The sequence below is a fragment of the Caretta caretta genome, chromosome 3, assembly GCF_965140235.1.
Source record: "Caretta caretta isolate rCarCar2 chromosome 3, rCarCar1.hap1, whole genome shotgun sequence".
In the NCBI taxonomy this organism is placed as follows: Eukaryota; Metazoa; Chordata; order Testudines; family Cheloniidae; genus Caretta; species Caretta caretta.
The window spans coordinates 38,209,999-38,234,885 of NC_134208.1; the positions used below are offsets into that span (position 1 = coordinate 38,209,999).

The following is a 24,887-nucleotide window of genomic DNA, read 5'->3' on the forward strand; positions in this document are numbered from 1 at the left end:
GTGAACGGTCACTTTTGGGGTGTGAATTTCTCCGACTTCTGAGGACATGAGTATTCAATGTGCATTCAGGGAGTTTATCATCTCATAGAAGAGGGTCGGCTGTTCACACTCTGATCCTGCAAACACTGATGTGGTTAACCTTAAGCACCCAGGTAGTCTCTTTTTTTTATGTAACTCTTTTGAGACTACTCATGTGCTGAAATTTAAGCACACATGTAAGTGATTTCAGAATCTGCACCTGAGACTTGCAAGATTTTAAAAAATATAACACTCAATATTTTGGGAAAGTGAACTGGAGGGAAGGAAGACTGTGACCACACAGTTGTTAGGGGGCTTATTCCTTCACCCACATACTTCCTTGGTCCTTCTCGCATGAACAGAGAGCAACAATACCGAAAGTCCAAAGGTGCAAACAATTCCATGCTTATTGGGGTGAACTTCCAGCAAGCATGATTCCAGTTTTCTTCCTGAGTGTCCCTCTTCCTAGCTCTGACACCACAGATCCTTACCTGTGGCCCTGTTCCCATTCCTGCCCTTAGCTAAACATGATTCCAATTTCCCCAGCCCCATTCCCTGTTCCCATTTCCCCCACCACACACACACACAAACTTCCTGATTGACTGCAGACTATAAAGTAAAACTTGAGCTCTTCTTAGCTTAACCAATCATTTTACTGAAATTTAACTAACCAATCCTAACATATTGTAACATGATTATTTAACCAATTATATCCCACACCTTAATTAGTTTACATCCAGCAAAATTAATTATACAGCAGACAGAAACAATCACAGAACCAGACAGAGATTATACAGACAAACAATAGGTAAATGGGGACTACAGTGATAGAACAACAAAGAAATGAGGATTTCACATCCCAGCTATTGATAAGTGAGTTCTTGCCAGACAGGATGCTATCGAAGTAAGTTTCCTTTTACATTTTCTAGGCACTTCCCTTTCTCTGGATGCAATAGGTATTATCAGGACAGGATTGTATTCCTAACAGCCCAATAGCACCTGATTTCAATGTGACTAGTTTGGAATGTGAGGATGTGACTGTTCACTTCCCAGCTTATGGCTGCCTCTGCTGCTTAGCCAAGGGCCTTAGCCTAAGCACAGGACCTCAGACTGTCACAGTAAGAGAAGGCCCTTACACCGGCAGATGGTGATTTTGATTCTTTCTTTTATACCTCTATAACCAGCCAAGTGATAAGAATACACTTAAATTCTTAGAGTATAGGCCTTTACAGACAGGTGTGAATATCTATATCCTAACAACAGTACTTTCTCAGCTTCTGCCATATTGGATTTGACAATATGAACAATGATGCTTTCATTCAAAATAGTTTTGTTTCTGAAGACATCAGGGTTGAATTTAGTGCCATCACTTTGGTTGGATAAAATAAATACCTTTACTTTATTAATCTAACTTTACTTGATATTTGTTAGTATTTATTAGTATTATTAATAATTACAAATAATATTTATTATTAGTATTTGTTAGCAACATTTAATTATTTCTTGCATTAATCTATTTCAAATGACAGCTTGTATATACTATTAATGTAAAGTAAATGTTTTTTGGGGATTCTAACCTATCTTGTATTTAAAAAAGAATAATCATGCTTGCAATCTCTGGTGTGTATGTGTATAGACACCTCTACCCCGATATAATGCAGTCCTCAGGAGCCAAAAAATCTTACCATGTTATAGATGAAACCGCGTTATATCGAACTTGCTTTGGCCTCGAGCATTTCCGTTATTAATAATCACTTCCCGCCCCCTGACTGACCCCTCAGAACCCCCGACACATCAACCCCGTCCCGCTCCTTGTCCCCTGACTACTCCCTCCAGAGACCCCCCGCCCCAAACACTCCTCCCAAGACCCCACCCCCTATCTAAGCCCCCCTGCTCCTTGTCCCCTGACCGCCCCCTCCAGAGACCCCCCATCCCTAATCACCCCAGGACCCCAACCATACCCAACCCCCCTGCTCCCTGTCCCCTGACTGCCCTGCCCCCAGAACCTCCAAACCATCCAACCCCCCCTTCTCCTTGTCTCCTGACCGCCCCCCAAGACCCTCTGCCCCTTATCCAACCCCTCTGCCCCAGCCTGGCACCCTTAACACATCACTCAGAGCAGCGTGTCAGAGCCAGACACTCTGACGCGCTGATCCAACGGAGCATGCAGCCCCGCCCCCCAGAGCACTGCTTTACCGTGTTATATCCGAATTCGTGTTATATCGGGTCACGTTATATCGGGGTAGAGGTGTATATATAGTCAGCCTATAGCAAGGGAAATGCAAACAACAGAAACACAGGATATGTCTATGCTGCAGTTGGGACAGTATAAGTAGGTACACCCAGACTACCTCTAATCATGCTAGCTCACTAAAAATAGCAGTGTTGCTGTGGTGGAATAGGTGGTGACACAGGATAGCCCCCTGTGTACCTACTTATGGTCCCAGGTGGGATTGTACTCAGGTGGCTAGCCTGTGCCACCACCCATACCACCACAGCTACTTTGCTATTTTTAGCAAGTGCGGGCAATCAAAGCTAGCTTGGGTATGCCTACATGTGCTGCAAATGCACCTCCTAATTGCAGTGGTCAGAAAGGTGACCTGAGTGAGTTCCACTGAGAGAACATCAAAATAAGGCACTTAGCAATAATAAGTAAATGTTTTAGTTTCTACATAAAAGCCATGCTGTATGCTTGATTTTTGTGCAAACTTCCTAGTGACATTTATCGCAGTGTGGCCTTACTCATAGTAACAGACAACCAGGGGAAAGAAAATCAAAGCCAAATATTCTACTAGAACTTCAAAATAAGAAAGAGATTGAACCTAGTAATTATCAGTTATGTGTAGCTTTAATCCCTTATAAAACATGGACCAGTTGAGAGAAGCATCTCTAGCAATTCAGAAGATAATGGAACAATGAACAGTCAGTATCATGCCAGACAAACCTGATGACATTTACTGATTCTCTGAAGAAAGTGATGTTCCTGAACTTCACTAAAGCATGGGGATATACTATTTTACATAGTTATACCTGAAAAAACAGTATTTCAGGCTGACTTGAACTGAACAATTTCTGAAAGAAAATAAGCACAGAGTAATGATAAACAGCACTGTATCATGTTTTACAGGAATGCTTAGTGGTTGCCTTAGGGATTAGTGTTAGACTCCCTCTTACTCAACATCTTCATTAATTATCTGAAAGAGGAATAAACAGTATACTAATTACATTAATAGATTATACTAAATTGGGAGGAAAACTTCAGGGTGGTCCAAAGTGTTTTAACTCGGAGTAGTGGTACAAAATGGAAAGAGTGTATTAGCCTGTGAAAAACTCTCTCCCAAGGCAAGTAGTAGAAGGCCATTCAACTCAGTAATTTAAAAATAGACAAAACATTATAGTGTGAGAAACAAGCCTTCATCAGATAAGGGATGGACTGAAAGAACTAGCAGTTGTTTTTTCTCTCTCTGTTTTGTTTGGTTTTTCCCATTCATTAGGACTGTGGATATTGCATTTGTGTTAGTATAAGAGGGCTAGCCATAAACTGCAGAAGGCCAAATTATCAACAGTGTGAATGCTAAATAGTACAAGCACAAACTTCAGCACACCTATGCAAATCCTGACTTCTACCTTCATATTCTATGCACAGAGTTAGCATGCACAGACAGGAATTGACACATAAGTTAGTGTGTATATTTTCAAAGGTTTGCCACGATACCCCATTTCTTGTAATATACCTATTTTATTATGTTTAAGTGGTATTTTTGGGAAGTGAATTCTAATAGGCAAACAGAATAGAAGTACTGTTAGGGCATTCATTGAAATAGTAGCATCCAAATCCACTGCATTCTCAACTGAATTTTTAGGAGGTATAATATGCAAACACATTTAGAAACATACAGATCTTTTTAGTATGATTGCCATGGGACTTATGAATAGGACATTATCTTTATCCTGAATGGTTAGAAATATAATTGCTGAAGTTTGCTTATTTTAATCCAAAGGGGAGCAATTAATCACTTTTATTTTATATTATATTCAAAGTAGCACTGTTTCAGCCAAAACTCTGCCTTGATAGTGTACAGTTCATTAAAGCCAAACATTATCAGATCATGTTCATTCTCACTCCATTTGTCCTGAGCAAACAACCCCTACAAGTCTTTAATCTCTGTTCCTGGCAACAAGCTTTTCTTGGCTTGTTCTTGTCTCCTATTTACATACAAATCTTTTCTCCTATTCATCGTATGATGAAAAGCTGATAACTCACCCCCTAAAATGCACATAAAACATTTCCCATATCATCATTTTAGAGCTTCCAGAAGGAATAATATTAAGTAAAATAAGTGTGAATAAATTTTTTTTTAATGACTGACATTTTTTAATATACTAAAGAGGAATTAAAACACCATCTACATGATATGGAGCAACTCTCCATCATGGTAAAGAAAAATCTGCCCTAGCTAGATAAGGCCACATTATCCAGAGCTGAATATGTGACTGCATGAACAAATGCATTCTATATATTTTTAAAAGTCCAATCCTGAATGTGTCATGTACTCTTAGAAATATAGTGTGTAATCCTTTCCACAGCTGTAGCTGCAGTGTACGTGTGTATAAGAATGGGAAAGAAAACCAAGCCAGATTTCCCTTCTCTCAACTAGCCCAAGACCTGATACCTGGTGCTCACAAAATCCCACCTCCCTTTTGGGGCACCAACCAAAGTAGCCAGTCTTCCAACCCCCAGAGGCTGGCTGTGAGGAGAGAGGAGAAAGGAGAAAGCCAGGGCAGGCTCACCCAATCATCCCTTGGATCTTGCACAAGGACGAACTGTATTTTGTAAAGTTCCTCTACATGTGGCATTTCCTAACTTTCAAGTCTTTTTCTTTGCAAGCAAAGTAACGTTATTTTAACATATTTATTATGAGAAAAAACAAACAAAAAACACAAGTGAGCAGTTTTTGCCTAGCATATTGACTTTAGTTATGGATCTGTCTATCATCATATCTGATTTCAATTTCTTCTCCCAAAATGTAATAATTCCTTTTGATTTTATGGTGAAACACTGTTAGTAAATTTAGCTCATTGACTCTTGTCAATTTCCTCTGGGAGAGGGTGGTTGTCTGAGACATAGCTACAAATGGTTGTAACATTGTTTAAACTTGCATTGTAGACAAAGTTTTAAAGAAGATGGATATATACTGTAGAATCTGGAGAAGAAGCCAAAAAGAGGAGATGTGATTGTTGTGTACTAATGGGTGAAAGACTGTAATTAAAAGAAAAAGGGAGAGATTAATAATTTAAGGGAGTTAGAATGGGATGATGATGTGGAAATAGACTCAAACTAGGAACAGAAAAATTAAAGTACAAAATCTTTTTAAATAAGACTCATACAATTTTAAAAAATGCTCAGGGAAATAATCAAGGCATAACTAGCTTCTGTAGAAAACAGATGCAACACTTAGGGCAGAATATATAAACAATAGTTTCTGCTCTATTTTCGGGCCTGGAATTCATGACACAAACAAGGTTAATTCCAGCTATGAAAAAAATTGTTACATTATACTTAATTATGTTTGGTTTTGGGAAATTAATACATTTGATGGAATTTAGTCCAATTACAGAACTTCAAAATTTGTTCTCTGTTCGCTTTAATTAGGAATTCACCTGATAGAAACTTATGAAATAATTTTAAAATTCTTAAATGTAAGAACATTTATCTACACTAAGGTCACGTCTACACATGAAAGGCTTTGCCAGTATAGCTATACCAGCATTGATCTCCTAGTGTGATTGCATCTTACATCGACAGGCAAAACTGCTTGTATGGCTTATTCCTGCTCCTTGCCCACCACCCCAGATGAAATAAGCTATACCTGCAAAAGTACGTTCAGTTTTTCAGATAATAATATGCCTACACTAGCTTTTATCAGCACAACCATGTCTGTCAAAAATCACACCTCATTGATAGAGCTATTCAGGCAAAAATTTGTAGGATAGACCTAGTTAAAAGAGATACTCTGGCATTTACTCCAGCATAATTACAGTGATAGATATAATATAATACCTACTATTTTATAAAAAATATAATTAGGAAAGCAGGACCTGGGGAATAAACCAAGCAGTTTTAAAAGAAATAAATATATTACCTAAGTATGATTTTTCTTGGCAAGAGGAAACCTCTTAGAACAAACCTGGTTATTTTATTCTAACTATGGTTTATCTATTCTTGCTTACTACTTTTTCCCACCACTGACACAGCTCAAAATATAGTTTTATAGCTTTTATTTATTTACTGTCCCAAGATTACTATAGTGCTAAGATAAACTTATTGAGAGGAGAATTGTATGAATTTGTAATGCTGTGAGACTTATTTCACACAGTATTGTTGAAATGGAAAGGAGAAAGCAATTCCTACAACACAATAATAATCTCTGACCTTACACTAGTATGAAATAAAGCTTATAAACCATATATAAATTCCTAGAGCAAGCCTGTAGAGTAAGTCTTCAGCCAGACTACCTCAGCATGTAATTGCATCAGATTTCACAAACCACGTAGGATCAGCCCTACTGAGTACTTGGATGGGAAGCCCTTAAAAGTAGACTGTGAATAGCCAGTGATGTTATTGATTCAGTAAGTTTAACTCTTCCCATGATTCAATACTGAACTAGTGCCCTAGCATGATGTTAGGGGGTCATTATGGGGATGTCTACACTGCAATGAAATACCTGCAGCTGACCCATATCACCTGACTGAGGCTTGTGAGACTTGGGCTAAGAGGCTGTTTAATCGTGGTATATATATTCAGGCTGGAGCCTGATCTCTGGGATTAGGGTGACGAGAAATCCTGATATTTGTCTTACATAGGCAACTATAACCCCGTCCCCACCTCCCCGCCACCCCAAAAAAAGGTTGATTTTTCACACTTGCTATCTAGTCACCCTATCTGGGACCCCACCCCACCTTGTGGGTCCCAGGGTGACCCGAGCTCCACAAGCCCGAGTAGCTGATGGGTAGCCAGCCGTAGGTTTTTAACTGCAGTGTAGATCTATCCTATGTTCCTAGGACGAACAGTGTTATTGGAGAGAAAATAGATGTAAAGCCAAGTTCCTTACTCCCAACTACTTATGGTCATTGAAAATCCTTTATCCCTTTTTTATAAAGGCAGAGATGTTAGTCTCAGGATATGTCTATACTGCCCCACAGTTCACACTATGGGGGTATGAATAGCAGTGTTCATCAAAATGTTGCACTGTAACGCCCCCATGCGGATACTGTGAATTAAAAGGTTCTGAGTCTGCATTAGTGGTTTCCTGTTTGAAGAGGATTACATTAATGTGAACTAGGAATCTTTTAATTCACACCCATGGTGTCCACAGGAGGGTGCTTGCAGCACTTTGGTGTGCACTGCTATTAACCCCCTCACTGCTCACTCTGGTATTCCAAACTGTGGGGCCGTGTAGGCAAGCTCTCAGTGTTCTGGCTAAATTCCAATGTGAGTAATTACTTAAATTCCTGATTTAATTTCGCTGGGAATTCCAAGTAGAGCTGATGGTGTTCTTCACTTCCTGTCCTAAATTACTGTTAACATGTGTATATATACATACTGTTTTTTTTTAAAGAAAAACAGCAACCTTTTCATTTGAGGACAATAGAGAAACATTATTTTTCTACCTTTAGTTCAGGGGTGTCAAACCCATCTGTGGAGAGGGCCAAAATCTATTTTTAATTATGGCCTGTGGACTGGAGTATAAATTTACTCATGCCAATAGAAGGACTGCAAACAGAGCAAGGGTGCATTATAGCATGTATGTAAAAAGAAAAGGTGCCACAAGTCCTCCTTTTCTTTTTGCGGATACAGACTAACACGGCTGCTACTCTGAGACCAGCATTTATGTAGTAACTAAACTTTAAGTTATCAATCTTTATTCAGACTAGAGCTGGTCCAAAAATGGTATTTTTTCCCCCACACAGAAATTTGCCACAACAATGACAAAAAATTCATTTTTGCCAAAATGCCATAGAAAACTTTGGTTTTTTTTATTAAAACATTTAAAAAATGGCTGAAAATGGGAGTTCTAGTGTGTCATTCTGTTCTCTTGTGTATCATTGAATGGCCGGATGTGGTGAATAACAGGAGATGTAGACTAGCTTGGAATCCCAGACATAGAGGAAGATGGGAACATGAGAAGCAAACTACAACCCCCAGGAGGCCCTACAACTCACATTTTCAGACAAAACATTTCAGGTTGCAGCAGAAATATATTTCAACACAAAAGTCAAAATTAGACATGGAAAGCAGACACTGGGAGGGGCGCGGGGGAGTTGAAAACCTAATTTTCATCAAAAGCAATCAGACCAGTCCTGGTTCATAACTTTATTGGCACATTTAACGTGTTGAAGTAGGAAAACATATTCCCTTCTAGAATCACCACTATTAATGACTCTTCCTTTCTCATCTTCCTTTATATTTGTCTGTCTTTCTTACCACTGCATTCCAATACAGCAAGTAGCAAAAGCAACAATTACACTTATGAGTGCTTATGTCTACAGCTCCAAAAAAGCAGTTCTACCTGCCAGGAATAAGTAATGCTCCATTAAAACTCAGTGTAACTCTTAGTTATAATAACAAAAATGCAGTCTTTCTAGGGGGAATGTTGAAATAGGCTGGTTAGGCTCTGTACGTTTTCTGCATATGCGCTCTATAGAAACCGAGGAAATTTTCCAAGCCTAACAACACTTTAAAAACCATTACAATGTTTTATTGGTAAAAAGAAATTGTCAGCTGTGGTTTTCTAATAAATAGATGAGGAACTGAAGCTTCACATTTCTCTAAGTTTCTAAATCCATTACTTTGCATAAAAAAAGGAAAAATGAGTCTCTTCAAAGAACTGCAATACTCTAAAACACACGGGTTAGCTCCAATATGGACATGATTAATATCACAGGTCAAAGGCTTACTGAACTGAATAATGTGACACCATATCAAATAAAGTTATGAATATTTAAAATTGTATAAGGAAATAAAAGGAAGGTAGTCTGGCATCTTCAATTTTTCCTCTTGAAAGATTTCCATTAGATCCCATTATCTACCTTAATAGAATGCAAGAAAGGGAAAGAAAACCTTGGGATGAAAACTGGGAAACAGATGACAAACTGAAGGGAAATCAGAAACAGGAGAAAAATGTTCATTAAATGAGTTACAAAAAAGGAAGAGATATAATAGGAAATATAATCCTAAAATAGAATAAAAGGTCTCTGATTGAAAAAGGAATGAAAAATTAGAACATGTACAAGACCAAAAATAGCACTTTTTGAAGTTGTACGTCTATTACCAAAGGATTATATCAGCTATCTTTTACCGATACATAGCACTTCATCTCTAAGCCACCCCACCTGTCCATATTTTGTCCTTCAGTCAAAAATGCTGTCCCATGTCTGACCATTCTCCTGTCCAAACACATCCTGAGGCATCTGCTTCCAGACTTAATTAGTTTCTTTCTCGTAGCTCAGAAAGTTTGTTGTAGTAGCTGCCACCCTAGAATCCTGGTCTAAGAGCGAGGATCCAACCCCCAAGCTCCAAACTCTCACTGCCTTCACTAAGATTCTGCCTGGTATTAGACACACCTAATTGACTGAGGCAGTCTGAATGGCACAGGGTACAAATCCCTCTACATGGGAAAATTCTCATACATGAGACATATCCCTGTGCCACATAAATTAACCACAGTCAGAGGTTGAAATATCTAAAGTGCTTGGAACAAACGGATGACCAAAGTCACTGTAATTCACCAGCATTTAGTATTAATTGTAAATTCATAGATTTTAAGGGCAGAAAAAACATTATAATCATCTAGTCTCTGCTCCTGCATAATACAGGCCACAGAACCTCACCCAGTAATTTCTGCATCAAGCCCACCGCTTCTGTCTAGATATCTTTCTAAAAGATTTTCTGTAGTTTAATCCTGATGTAAAGACTTCAAGTGATGGAGAATCCACTACATCTTTGGGTGTAAGTTGTTCCAATCTTTAATCACCCTCACTGTTAAATATTTGCACCTTATTTCTAGTCTGAATTTGTCTAGCTTCAACTTCCAGTCATTGCATCATTTTCTGCTTTTGTCTATGAGATTAATGTTGTTCCAGTGATTAATTACCCTCATTGTCAAAACATAGTAATTGCTGAGTCTAATAAAAATATGTAAACTGTAATTAAAATAATCAACAATATCAGACGGGACTGGGGAATAGCTAATGCTGTACCTATCTATAAAAATGGCACACAGGTATGTAGCTTCCTTGCTATGTTTTGCGCTTTACAGAAGCAGTGCTCAGAAGCACCCACAAGCAGAAAGATGGTCAGCATCAGAGACAGTGGCTCAAAAAATGAAATGTAAACTCCCTGCCTAACCTGTGTGCTTGATACCCACATAGGCAGTGGTGGCTGGGACAGAGAAGAGGAAGAGGAGTTATTTGGCCAGAATGCCTAACACCTAGGGTATGTCTACACTGCAGATGAAGCCAAGGCTCTGACTCAAGTTTGAGCCAAAAGACCCCCTTCCATTCATGCACATCAGTCTGACTGAGGTCAGCAAGCACTCAGGACCCAGGTCCTAGGACCCTGCTATGGGATAGGTCAGAACCCAAGTCCTGATGTGATTCCAGTCCAAGCTTTGTCATTTTTCAGTGTGGCCGCAGCTCAAGCAGCAGACCCAAGTAAGAAGCTGGAGTATGGATGTGTTACCATGACTGAGAGACCCAGGTATAGCAATTGTAAGCCCAGGTTTACAATGTACTGTGGATCCTCAAGCACAGACCTGGGTTTTCAAGGGTGTGTACACAGTTACCTGCATATGGCTGGGATTGCCAAGTTATTTGCATCCAGCCCAGACTAGCACAAAAGTATATTATTTGGGGGAGATATGAAATTCAGCTTCCAACAGCACAAAGAGATACAGCCCCACATGCTGCTCTCTAACAGGACCTACTCCACTCCAGTGGGTGATCAGCCTGCGTAGCAATGCAACATCACAACACTAAGTAATGCCTATAATACCCTTAGTTAAGAAAGAACTCTGGAGTGAATTAAGACCTGGTGTATGCCCTGGTCTACATTACAGATGTTTAGATTGTTTAGAGTTTAGATCGAATTTAGCAGTGTTAGATTGATTTAACCCTACACATATCCACACAATGAAGCCATTTTTGTCAACTTAATGGGCTCTTAAATCGATTTCTGTACTCCTCCCCGATGTGGGGATTAGCACTAAAATCGACATCACTGGATCGAATTTGGATTAGGGTGGACGCAATTTGAGGGTATTGGCCTCCGGAAACTATCCCACAGTGCTCCATTGTGACTACTCTGGACAGCACTCTCAACTCGGATGCACTGGCCAGGTAGACAGGAAAAGACCCGGGAACTTTTGAATTTCATTTTTGTTTGGTCAGCGTGGCAAGCTGATCAGCACAGGTGACCGTGCAGATCTCATCAGCAGAGGTGTCCATGGAGCTCCAGAATGGCAAAAGAGCTGCAGTATGGACCGAATGGGAGGTACTGGATCTGATCACTGTATGGGGAGACGAATCCATGCTATCAGAACTCCATTCCAAAAGACGAAATGCCAAAATATTTGAAAAAATCTTCAAGGGTATGAAGGACAGAGGCTATCATAGGGACCCACAGCAGTGCCGTGTGGTAACTTAAGGAGCTCAGGCAAGCCTACCAAAAAACCCAAGAGACAAACGCCTGCTCAGGGTCAGAGCCCCAGACATGCCACTTCTATGATGAGCTGCATGCAATGCTAGGGGGTGTCCCTACAGCTACCCCACACCTGTATGTGGACTCCTGCAAGGGAGTCTCACGCAACAGGGATGAGGATTTTGGGGAAGAGGAAGATGATGATGAGGGGGAGACTGAAGATAGCGCACACCAGGCAAGTGGAGAAACAGTTCTCCCCGACAGCCAGGAACTGTTTATCATCCTGGAGACCGCCCCCTCCCAACCCACGCTCCCAGACCTTGAAGGTGGAGAAGACTCCTCTGGTGAGTGTACCTTTGTAAATATAATACATGGTTTAAAAGCAAGCGTGTTTAATGATTAATTTGCCTGAAGACTTGAGATGCGTTCGTGGCCAGTACAGCTACTGGAAAAGTCTGTTAACGTGTCTGGGGATAGAGCGGAAATCCTCCAGGGACATCTCAATGAAGTTGTCCTGGCGGTACTCCCAAAGCCTTTGCAAAGGGTTTCTGGGGAGGGCAGCCTTACTGCCCTTTACCATGGCAGGCCAGTAGCACGTAGTCTGGAATCATTGCATAAGAAAGCATGGCAGCGTGTGGTCCCAGTGTTTGCTGCCATTCAAGCAACATCCATTCTTTATCTCTCTGTGTTACCCTCAGGAGAGTGATATCATTCATGGTCACCTGGTTGAAATAGGGGAATTTTATTAAGGGGACATTCAGAGGTGGCCATTCCTGCTGGGCTGTTTGCCTGTGGTTGAAAAGAAATCATCCCCGCTGTTAGCCACACAGTGGGGGGAGGGGTGAAGCAATCATCTCAGAGAATTGGGGGTGTGTGTGTGTGTCTGTGGGGGGGGGGTTAGTTGGGTTTGTGCTGCATGTTAACCTGAAAACATCAGTCCCTCCTTTTAAATGGCCAATTTGTCTTTTTCAATTTTACTCTCCGTTTTTTTTCCTCCTGCAGCTTCAAATGTTTCAACGCTGCACTAGCATCTCCATCCCAGAGGCTAACACAGATAAGAAGGTGAAAAAACGCACTCGCGATGAAATGTTCTCTGAGCTCATGCAGTCCACCCAAACTGAAAGAGCCCAGCAGAATGTGTGTGGGGGGGCAGACAATGGCAGAATACAGGAAAGCACAAAATGAACCCGAGGACAGGAGGGACGTGCGAGAGAACAGGTGGCGGGAGCAACAGGAGGGATGGCGGGATCAAGAGGAAAGGTGGCGGCAGCATGATGAGAGGAGGCAGGATGCAATGCTGAGGCTACTGGAGGATCAAACTGATATGTTCCGGCATATGGTTGAGGTGCAGGAAAGGCATAGACTGCCACTGCAGACCCTGTGTAACCAACTGTCCTCCTCCCCAAGTTCCATAGCCTCCTCACCCAGACACCCAAGAACGCGGGAAGGGAGGGCCTCCAGGCACCCAACCACGCCATCCCAGAGGACTGCCCAAGCAAAAGAAGGCTGGCGTTCAATAAGTTTTGAAGTGCAGTGTGGCCTTGTCCTTCCCTCCTCCACCACCCATCCCGGGCTACCTTGGCAGTTATCCCCCTATTTGTGTGATGAATTAATAAAGAATGCATGAATTTGAAACAACGACTTTATTGCCTCTGCAAGTGGTGATCGAAGTGGGGTGGGGAGGGCGGTTGACTTACAGGGAAGTAGAGTGAACCATGGGGGCAGGTTTTCATCAAGGAGAAACAAACAGAACTGTCACACCGTAGCCTGGTCAGCCATGAAACTGGTTTTCAAAGCTTCTCTGATGCACAGTGCGCCCTGCTGTGCTCTTCTGACCACTCTGGTGTCTGGCTGTGCGTAACCAGTGTCCAGGCAATTTGCCTCAACTTCCCACCCTACCATAAACATCTCCCCCTTATTCTCACAAATATGGTGGAGCACACAGCAAGCAGCAATAACAATGGGAATATTGGTTTCGCTGAGGTCTAACCAAGTCAGTAAACTGCACCAGCACGCTTTTAAACATCCAAACGCACATTCTATCACCATTCTGCACTTGCTCAGCCTATAGTTCCAGGTGAGCCTTGAGTGGGCCTGACTGTTATAAAAAGCCAGTCAGCTGCGAACCAGCTGAGCAGCAAACAGCAGAGAGGCTAACAGAGGGAGTTTGCCTGGGAGTTCGCCTGGGGAGAGCCCACTGAGGCTTACATTTTGCCGGCTTCTCTGAGTAGTTACTAGAACTCCTGAGGAAGCTTGTGGAAGGAAAGTAATATGGATGGGGAGCATTTAGCTGTTGTGACCTGCACTGGATGTGCCATGTTTGTCTTTCTTCCACAGGACAGAGCGACTTTGTCTGTACAAAGTGCAATCTGGTCTCCATATTGGAAGAGAAGGTTCAAGGTCTGGAAAAACAAGTATCGACCCTGCGTTGCATAAGAGAAACTGAAGATTTCCTGGACAGACATCAGGATATGTTTCTACGGGCACAACATTCTGAAGATTCAGAGCAGGCTCTGCAGCGGGGACAGGAGGACGATGAAGAAATTTGGCAGCATGTGACCTCCAGAAGAAGAAAGGGGAGCGTCCATGTACCAGCAGCGCAGATACAGGTAAGCAACCGTTTTCATGTTCTCTCCACAGGTACTAATGCGGAGAGTAGATTAGATGATATATCTGAGGGAAGAGAACAGAAGGAGACTCCACTGATTGGAAGGCATGAGATGCACTGTCCTAGGGATGGAGGTTCCACGACCACCACTCTCAAGAGGAGGAGGCAGGTGGTGGTGGTCGGGGACTCTCTCCTCAGGGGGACTGAGTCCTCTATCTGCTGCCCTGACTGGGAAAACCGAGAAGTCTGCTGCTTGCCAGGAGCTAGGATTCATGATGTGACGGAGAGACTGCCAAGACTCATCAAGCCCTCAGATCGCTACCCCTTCCTGCTTCTCCATGTGGGCACCAATGATACTGCCAAGAATGACCTTGAGCAGATCACTGCGGACTATGTGGCTCTGGGAAGAAGGATAAAGGAGTTTGAGGTGCAAGTGGTGTTTTCGTCCATCGTCCCCATAGAAGGAAAAGGCCTGGGTAGAGACCGTCGAATCGTGGAAGTCAATGAATGGCTACACAGGTGGTGTTGGAGAGAAGGCTTTGGATTCTTTGACCATGGGATGGTGTTCCAAGAAGGAGGAGTGCTAGGCAAAGACGGGCTCCACCTAACAAAGAGAGGGAAGAGCATCTTCACAAGCAAGCTGGCTAACCTAGTGAGGAGGGCTTTAAACTAGGTTCACCGGGGGAAGGAAATCAAAGCCCTGAGGTAAGTGGGGACTTTGGATACCAGGAGGAAGCACGAGCAGGAGAATGCGAAAGGGGAGGGCTCCTGCCTCATACTAAGAAAGCAGGACAAACAGCAAGTTATCTCAAGTGCTTATACACAAATGCAAGAAGCCTGGGAAACAAGCAGCGAGAACTGGAAGTCCTGGCACAGTCAAGGAATTATGATGTGATTGGAACAACAGAGACTTGGTGGGATAACTCACATGGATGGATATAAACTGTTCAGGAAGGACCGGCAGGGCAGAAAAGGTGGGAGGTTGCATTGTATGTAAGAGAGCAGTATGACTGCTCAGAGCTCCGGTATGAAACTGCAGAAAAATCTGAGTGTCTCTGGATTAAGTTTAGAAGCATAAGCAACAAGGGTGATGTCGTGGTGGGAGTCTACTATAGACTACCGGATCAGGGGGATGAGGTGGACGAGGCTTTCTTCTGGCAACTCACGAAAGTTACTAGATTGCAGGCTCTGGTTCTTATGGGAGACTTCAATCACCCTGATATCTGCTGGGAGAGCAATACAGCAGTGCACAGACAATCCAGGAAGTTTTTGGAAAGTGTAGGTTACAATTTCCTGGTTCAAGTGCTGGAGGAACCAACTAGGGGCAGAGCTCTTCTTGACCTGCTGCTCACAAACCAGGAAGAATTAGTAGGGGAAGCAAAAGTGGATGGGAACCTGGGAGGCAGTGACCATGAGATGGTTGAGTTCAGGATCCTGACACAGGGAAGAAAGAAGAGCAGCAGAATACGGACCCTGGACTTCAGAAAAACAGACTTTGACAACCTCAGGGAACTGTGGATCCCATGGGAGAATAACATGAGGGGGAAAGGAGTCCAGGAGAGCTGGCTGTATTTTAAAGAACCCTTATTGAGGTTACAGGGACAAACCCTCCCGATGTGTAGAAAGAACAGTAAATATGGCAGGCGACCAGCTTGGCTTAACAGTGAAATGCTTGCTGATCTTAAACACAAAAAAGAAGCTTACAAGAACTGGAAGATTGGACAAATGATCAGGGAAGAGTATAAAAATATTGCTCGGGCATGCAGGAGTGAAATCAGGAAGGCCAAATCACACCTGGAGGTGCAGCTAGCAAGAGATGTTAAGAGTAACCAGAAAGGTTTCTTCAGGTATGTTAGCAACAAGAAGAAAGTCAAGGAAAGTGTGGGCCCCTTTCTGAATGAGGGAGGCAAACTAGTGACAGAGGATGTGGAAAAAGCTAATGTACTCAATGCTTTTTTTGCCTCTGTCTTCACGAACAAGGTCAGCTCCCAGACTACTGCACTTGGCAGCACAGCATGGGGAGGAGGTGACCAGCCCTCTGTGGAGAAAGAAGTGGTTTGGAACTATTTAGAAAAGCTGGACGAGCACAAGTCCATGGGGCTGGATGCGCTGCATCCGAGAGTGCTAAAGGAGTTGGCGGATGTGATTGCAGAGCCGTTGGCCATTATCTTTGAAAACTCATGGCGATCCGGGGAAGTCCCGGACAATTGGAAAAAGGCTAATGGTAGTGCCCATCTTTAAAAAAGGGAAGGAGGAGGATCCTGGGAACTACAGGCCAGTCAGCCTCACCTCAGTCCCTGGAACAATCATGGAGCAGGTCCTCAAGGAATCCATTCTCAAGCACTTAGAGGAGAGGAAAGTGATCAGGAACAGTCAGCATGGATTCACCAAGGGCAAGTCATGCCTGACTAATCTAATTGCCTTCTATGATGAGATAACTGGCTCTGTGGATGAGGGGAAAGCGGTGGACATGTTGTTCCTTGACTTTAGCAAAGCTTTTGACACGGTCTCCCACAGTATTCTTGCCAGCAAGTTAAAGAAGTATGGGCTGGATGAATGGACTATAAGGTGGATAGAAAGCTGGCTAGATTGTCGGGCTCAACGGGTAGTGATCAATGGCTCCATGTCTAGTTGGCAGCCGGTATCAAGTGGAGTGCCCCAAGGGTCAGTCCTGGGGCCGGTTTTGTTCAATATCTTCATAAATGATCTGGAGGATGGTGTGGATTGCACCCTCAGCAAGTTTGCAGATGACACTAAACTGGGAGGAGAGGTAAATACGCTGGAGGGTAGGGATAGGATACAGAGGGACCTAGACAAATTGGAGGATTGGGTGAAAAGAAATCTGATGAAGTTCAACAAGGACAAGTGCAGAGTCCTGCACTTAGGATGGAAGAATCCAATGCACCGGTACAGACTAGGGACCGAATGGCTAGGCAGCAGTTCTGCAGAAAAGGACCTAGGAGTTACAGTAGACAAGAAGCTGGATATGAGTCAACAGTGTGCCCTTGTTGCCAAGAAGGCCAATGGCATTTTGGGATGTATAAGTAGGGGCATTGCCAGCAGATCGAGGGACGTGATCATTCCCCTCTATTCGACACTGGTGAGGCCTCATCTGGAGTACTGTGTCCAGTTTTGCGCCCCACACTATAAGAAGGATGTGGAAAAATTGGAAAGAGTCCAGCAGAGGGCAACAAAAATGATTAGGGGACTGGAACACATGACTTATGAGGAGAGGCTGAGGGAACTGGGGATGTTTAGTCTACGGAACAGAAGAATGAGGGGGGATTTGATAGCTGCTTTCAACTACCTGAAAGGGGGTTCCAAAGAGGATGGCTCTAGACTGTTCTCAGTGGTAGCAGATGACAGAACAAGGAGTAATGGTCTCAAGTTGCAGTGGGGGAGATTTAGGTTGGATATTAGGAAAAACTTTGTCAGTAGGAGGGTGGTGAAACACTGGAATGCGTTACCTAGGGAGGTGGTGGAATCTCCTTCCTTAGACGTTTTTAAGGTCAAGCTTGACAAAGTTCTGGCTGGGATGATTTAGTTGGGGATTGGTCCCACTTTGAGCAGGGGGTTGGACTAGATGACCTCCTGAGGTCCCTTCCAACCCTGATATTTTATTATTCTATGATAGCTGAACTGCTCCTTACTACTGTCCAGGATGCCTGTGTATGGCTTCATGAGCCATGGCATTAAGGGGTAGCCTTGGTTCCCAAGGATAACTATAGGCATTTCAACATCCCCAACAGTTATTTTCTGGTCTGGAAAGTAAGCCCCTTGCTGCAGCTGTTCATACAGACCAGAGTTCCTGAAGATGCGAGGGTCATGTACCTTTCCCAGCCATCCCATGTTGATGTTGGTGAAACATCCCTTGTGATCCACCAGTGCTTTCAGCACCATTGAAAAGTACCCCTTTTGGTTTATGTACTGGCTGCCTTGGCGGTCCGGTCCCAAGATAGGGATATGTTTTCCATCTATTGCTGCACCACAGTTAGGAAATCCCATTGCAGCAAAGCCATCCACTATGACCTGCACATTTCCTGGAGTCACTACTCTTGATAGCAGCAGCTCAGTGATTGCATTGGCTACTTGGATCACAGCAGCCCCCCACAGTAGATTTGCCCACTCCAAATTGATTCCCGACTGACCGTAGCTGTCTGGCGTTGCAGGCTTCCAGAGGACTATTGCCACTCACTTGTGAACCGTGAGGGCTGCTCCTATCTTGGTATTCTTGCGCTTCAGGGTAGGGGAAAGCAAGTCACAAAGTTCAATGGAAGTGCCCTTATACATGCGAAAGTTTCGGAGTCACTGGGAATCATCCCAGACCTACAACACTATGCGGTCCCACCAGTCTGTGCTTGTTTCAAGGGACCAGAATCGGCATTCCACGGCATGAGCCTGAACCATTAACACCAAGATGGCCAAATTCCCGGGGCCTGTGCTTTGAGAGAAGTCTGTGTCCATGTCCTCATCACTCTTGTCACCGCGCTGCCATCGCCTCCTCGCCTGCTTTGCAGGTTCTGGTTTTGCATATACTTCATGATAATGCGCAAGGTGTTTACAATGCTCATAACTGCTGCGGTGATCTGCGTGGGCTCCATGCTTGCCGTGGTATGGCATCTCCAGGACAGCAGATTTGCAGGGGAAGCAGTGGTTGGATGACCAGTTTTGCAGACCTACTGCACCGTCTGCTGCCAGGACACATCAGCTGAGTGGGTTGCATGCTTGCTGTGGTATGGCGAGACAAGAGCAGCCAAGCAGAGTTGCAGCGGAAGAGGCCCTGCAAGAGCACCAGGAGAGCAGAGTGCCAGTGGAAGCAGTGGATGACGACGATGGTTTGCAGAACTACTGCACCAGCTGCTGAAAGCAGTATGGCGCCCGCACGGGAAAAAAGGTGTGAAACGATTGTCTGCTATTGCTTTCACGGAGGGAAGGGCAACTGAAAACATGTACCCAAAACCACACATGACAATGTTTTTGCCCCATCAGGCATTGGGAGCTTAACCCAGAATTCCAATGGGCGGCAGAGACTGCAGGAACTGAGGGCTAGCTACTCGCAGTGCAATGCTCCGAAAGTCAACACTAGCCTCTGTACTGTGGAAGCACTCTGCTGACTTATTTCAGAGTAACAGCCGTGTTAGTCTGTATTCGCAAAAAGAAAAGGAGGACTTGTGGCACCTTAGAGACTAACCAATTTATCTGAGCATGAGCTTTCGTGAGCTACAGCTCACCTCATTGGATGCATACTGTGGAAACTGCAGAAGACATTATATACACAGAGACCATGAAACAATACCTCCTCCCACCCCACTCTCCTGCTGGTAATAGCTTATCTAAAGTGATCATCAAGTTGGGCCATTTCCAGCACAAATCCAGGTTTTCTCACCCTCCGCCCCCCCACACACAAACTCACTCTCCTGCTGGTAATAGCCCATCCAAAGTGACCACTCTCTTTAAAATGTATATGATAATCAAGGTGGGCCATTTCCAGCACAAATCCAGGTTTTCTCAACCCCCCCCCCACACACACACACAAACTCACTCTCCTGCTGGCAATAGTTCATCCAAACTGCTCGGCAGCTCTCCAACACCACTTTCTACAAGCCATTACCCTCTGATCCCACTGAGGGTTACCAAAAGCAACTACAGCATTTGCTCAAGAAACTTCCTGAAAAAGCACAAGATCAAATCCGCACAGACACACCCCTGGAACCCCGACCTGGGATATTCTATCTACTACCCAAGATCCATAAACCTGGAAATCCTGGGTGCCCCATCATCTCAGGCATTGACACCCTGACAGCAGGATTGTCTGGCTATGTAGACTCCCTCCTCAGGCCCTACGCTACTAGCACTCCCAGCTACCTTCGAGACACCACTGACTTCCTGAGGAAACTACAATCCATCAGTGATCTTCCTGATAACACCATCTTGGCCACTATGGATGTAGAAGCCCTCTACACCAACATTCCACACAAAGATGGACTACAAGCCGTCAAGAACACTATCCCCGATAATGTCACGGCTAACCTGGTGGCTGAACTTTGTGACTTTGTCCTTACCCATAACTATTTTACATTTGGGGACAATGTATACCTTCAGATCAGCGGCACTGCTACGGGTACCCGCATGGCCCCACAGTATGCCAACATTTTTATGGCTGACTTAGAACAACGCTTCCTCAGCTCTCGTCCCCGAACACCCCGACTCTACTTGCGCTATATTGATGGCATCTTCATCATCTGGACCCATGGAAAAGAAGCCCTTGAGGAATTCCACCATGATTTCAACAATTTCCATCCCACCATCAACCTCAGCCTGGTCCAGTCCACACAAGAGATCCACTTCCTGGACACTACAGTGCTAATAAACAATGGTCACATAAACACCACTCTATACCGGAAACCTACTGACCGCTATTCCTACCTACATGCCTCCAGCTTTCACCCTGACCACACCACACGATCCATCATCTACAGCCAAGCTCTGCGATACAACCGCATTTGTTCCAACCCTTCAGACAGAGACAAACACCTACAAGATCTCTATCAAGCATTCTTACAACTACAATACCCACCTGCGGAAGTGAAGAAACAGATTGATAGAGCCAGAAGAGTTCCCAGAAGTCACCTACTACAGGACAGGCCTAACAAAGAAAATAACAGAACGCCACTAGCCGTCACCTTCAGCCCCCCAACTAAAACCCCTCCAACGCATTATTAAGGATCTACAACCTATCCTGAAGGATGACCCAACACTCTCACAAATCTTGGGAGACAGGCCAGTCCTTGCCTACAGACAGCCCCCCAACCTGAAGCAAATACTCACCAACAACCACACAACAGAACCACTAACCCAGGAACCTATCCTTGCAACAAAGCCCATTGCCAACTTTGCCCACATATCTATTCAGGGGACACCATCTCAAAGGGCCTAATAACATCAGCCACACTATCAGAGGCTCATTCACCTGCACATCCACCAATGTGATATATGCCATCATGTGCCAGCAATGCCCCTCTGCCATGTACATTGGTCAAACTGGACAATCTCTACGTAAAAGAATAAATGGACACAAATCAGATGTCAAGAATTATAACATTCATAAACCAGTCGGAGAACACTTCAATCTCTCTGGTCACGCAATCACAGACATGAAGGTCTCTATCTTACAACAAAAAAAATTCAAATCCAGACTCCAGCGAGAAACTGCTGAATTGGAATTTATTTGGAAATTGGATACTATTAATTTAGGCTTAAATAGAGACTGGGAGTGGCTAAGTCATTATGCAAGGTAGCCTATTTCCCCTTGTTCCCCCCCCCCCCCCCCCGGCCGACATTCTGGTTAAACTTGGATTTATGCTGGAAATGGCCCACCCTGATTATCATGCACATTGTAAGGAGAGTGGTCAGTTTGGATGAGCTATTGCCAGCAGGAGAGTGAGTTTGTGTGTGTATGGGGGTGGGGGGGTGAGAAAACCTGGATTTGTGCTGGAAGTGGCCCAACTTGATGATCACTTTAGATAAGCTATTACCAGCAGGAGAGTGGGGTGGGAGGAGGTATTGTTTCATGGTCTCTGTGTATATAATGTCTTCTGCAGTTTCCACAGTATGCATCCGATGAGGTGAGCTGTAGCTCACGAAAGCTCATGCTCAAATAAATTGGTTAGTCTCTAAGGTGCCACAAGTCCTCCTTTTCTTTCTGCTGACTTAATGCACTTAGTGCATTAATGTGGGGGCACACACAATCAACTGTATAAAATTGCTTTCTAAAAAATCGACTTCTATAAATTTGACCTAATTTCGTATTGTAGACATACCCTATGCGTCTATGTACGAGTAAAGTTGAACAGGTATACCGGCCCTGCTCCACACTGTACTCAAGCAAAAAAGCAGGTCTGCAATATTTATTTGATTATTCTTTGCAAAATTATTTATTTTAAATCAATCCCACAGAGTTCCAACACACACACACACACACACACACACGCACACTAGCCACCCGATTTGTGGAGGGATTCTGCAGGTGCATCATTTTACTTTTGCTTTCTATTTGTGGGACTCTAGTTATAGCCAAGCATTATAGGGGATGTAATCACATGTGAGTGGAAGGATCTGATTAACCTACATTATAATAATTTATTCACTGGTACATCTGTTTCCTTTGATTCTCTTGCATTTTTCTTTTTATCTCAGGTTCGTATTTAGCCCTATCCTTTCCCCTAATAGAATGTACGTTTCTTCCTGCAACTTCCTGCAACTGGTTGTTCATTGTTTTGATTAAAATGCAGAAACTGTTAACTCCCTCGAGGTCATAGGGCCTGGGTACTCATTTAGTCACCCTACCACAAGATGGAACCACCACATATTCCAAATCTAATATAGTTCAAGCAAGATAAGGACTGAGGCAGACCAGCCATCAACCCAAGGATCACAAAGAACTCAGGGCCCATTGGTCTTAAGGTGGCCCTCTAGTGACTTAGAAGGGGAGGGGGCAAATGCCCTCTACCATTCCTGGGAATCATGGGGCTGTATTTAAATCTAGATTCAGAACCTATGATTTTGTGTCACTTTAAAATCTCCAAAATGAAGCACTGAGGATTCTTCATATACTGTGCTTACATTTAGTGATTGGGTGAATCAAAGAATTATTTTTGGTATGAAAATCAGACACTAATTTAAATAATCTCTTTGGGATATTACTCTAATGATAACAATAATATTACAAACCCAAATTACGTCTGTCTTTTTGGTTTAATAAGTTACTATGGGTAGCCTTCCAAGGCAGATATAGAGTATGAAATTACCCAAAGACCTAGCACAGAACTCCCAGAGTAAAAATACTGTATAATTTACTTTTGAATAGATTGACAGTATTTAATGATATTCTCAGGGCAGAAAAATTAATTTGAGAAAAGCCACCCTTTCTATTAGTGATTAATTTTCCTTGAATGCTTAGGGCCTGAATTCTGATTACTCAAACCGACATATTAAAGTCTTGCATACAGTCTCACTATATTTATATACTTATGGGAGATCCAATCCATTTTTCTGTATCATGAACTTTCTCATATTAGGCCCCAATTCAGCAAAGCACTGAAGTAGGTGCTTAAATCCATCCCTATTAAAGTTAAGCCAGTGTGTCCCAGTGACACACACAGTTCCCGACAGTTCCCTACAATTAGGGTAATAGTCTACTGCTTCATACTTCAGGATTTCACAAACTCAACCAATCCCATTGCCTGACGGATCTCCAAGTCCCAGAAAGAGGGCATCACTTTAGCATGTGCTTTATCTTTAAGCTTGCGCTTAAATCCCTTTGACTTCAATGAGACTTAAACATGAGCTTAAATGTTATCCTGAATAGGGATGTTTTCCTGAATCAGGGCTCAAAATAGGTCCAAGGGACTTGCACGCTAGCAACATACCTTGGACTGCTCCTGAATAAATTGCAGGGATGCCCCTTGTCTCATGATTCAGTGCCTATTCTGACCTGTCACTTAAGGGGCATAAAGAGTGAAAACCAAAGAGCTAGAAAAGCTCCTGTATGGCTCATCAAACTGGACAAAGGACTACAGGCACAGACCCAACAGTGAGAATCCCATGCACATGGTACCTTCAGAGAAGATACATTTCATAGTTTTTTGGTCAATCTTTTGTTTTTCAATAATAAGGGGAAATAAGATGGGCAAAAGTAAAGACTACAATTAAAAACCCACATAAATATTAACCCAATTGTTCATAAATTTTAAAAATTACGTTAGGAATCATTATTCAAATGTGAAGAACCATTCAATTCTGCATGTCCATAGAGCTGTCTTGTATGATCTAAATGAGTTTGATAAATGCCTGTTAAAATATTATCCATCTGAATGAGGGCATAGTTTTCTTCTAAACCCTATGCTTTAGTCTTCAGGGTATTTGTTTCTGTACAATACAAAAACATGAGACCCATTCTAACATGATAGACAATGCTATCATATGAGAGCCACCACAGAGGAGACTTCCTGAGGAACTGATAATGAGTGCAGGCTTTCCACTCAAAAATATCTTTGCTTGTCATCTATACTTTAGTGAAACTGGTACAACACCTTGATGAACAGGCACAATGTCCTCCGAACAGATGGTCCTGAATGTATGTAGCCAAGAACATCAAATGTGTTTGTGGAGTGCAAGGTTTCAAGCCAAGAATTTTTAAATGGCTGTCTTTCTTGAGCTCATTCCAATGATTACAGGGTATATGGTATCTCTGCTCAGAACTGGATTAAACACAAAAAATAAGAGTTTTTCCAGGAGAATACAATGTGAGGTACAAATCATTTTTAGTATTCCATGGGTGGGGGGGATGCTTTCAGATTAAATCTTTAACCAATGTTGGCTCTCAGTATAAAGCCCTTTGTGAACTGGCAAACCCAAAATTCTCCCCCTTCCATCAGGGCTTATTTAATTTTATTTAACCATTTTGATGATGCTTTGGTGAGCTAAATCCACCACTCTGTTTCACTGCTGATGCATGTCTGACTCTACATGTTATATCAGATACCTGCACAGCACAACAGCAGT

General features: G+C 43.2%; 1 protein-coding gene across 5 annotated transcripts in view; it reads right to left on the reverse strand.

Moving 5' to 3' along the window:
- The window catches only part of SNTG2 (syntrophin gamma 2), a 487,892-nt gene that overhangs the window by 200,289 nt on the left and 262,716 nt on the right, over nt 1-24,887 (reverse strand). The window lies entirely within an intron of this gene.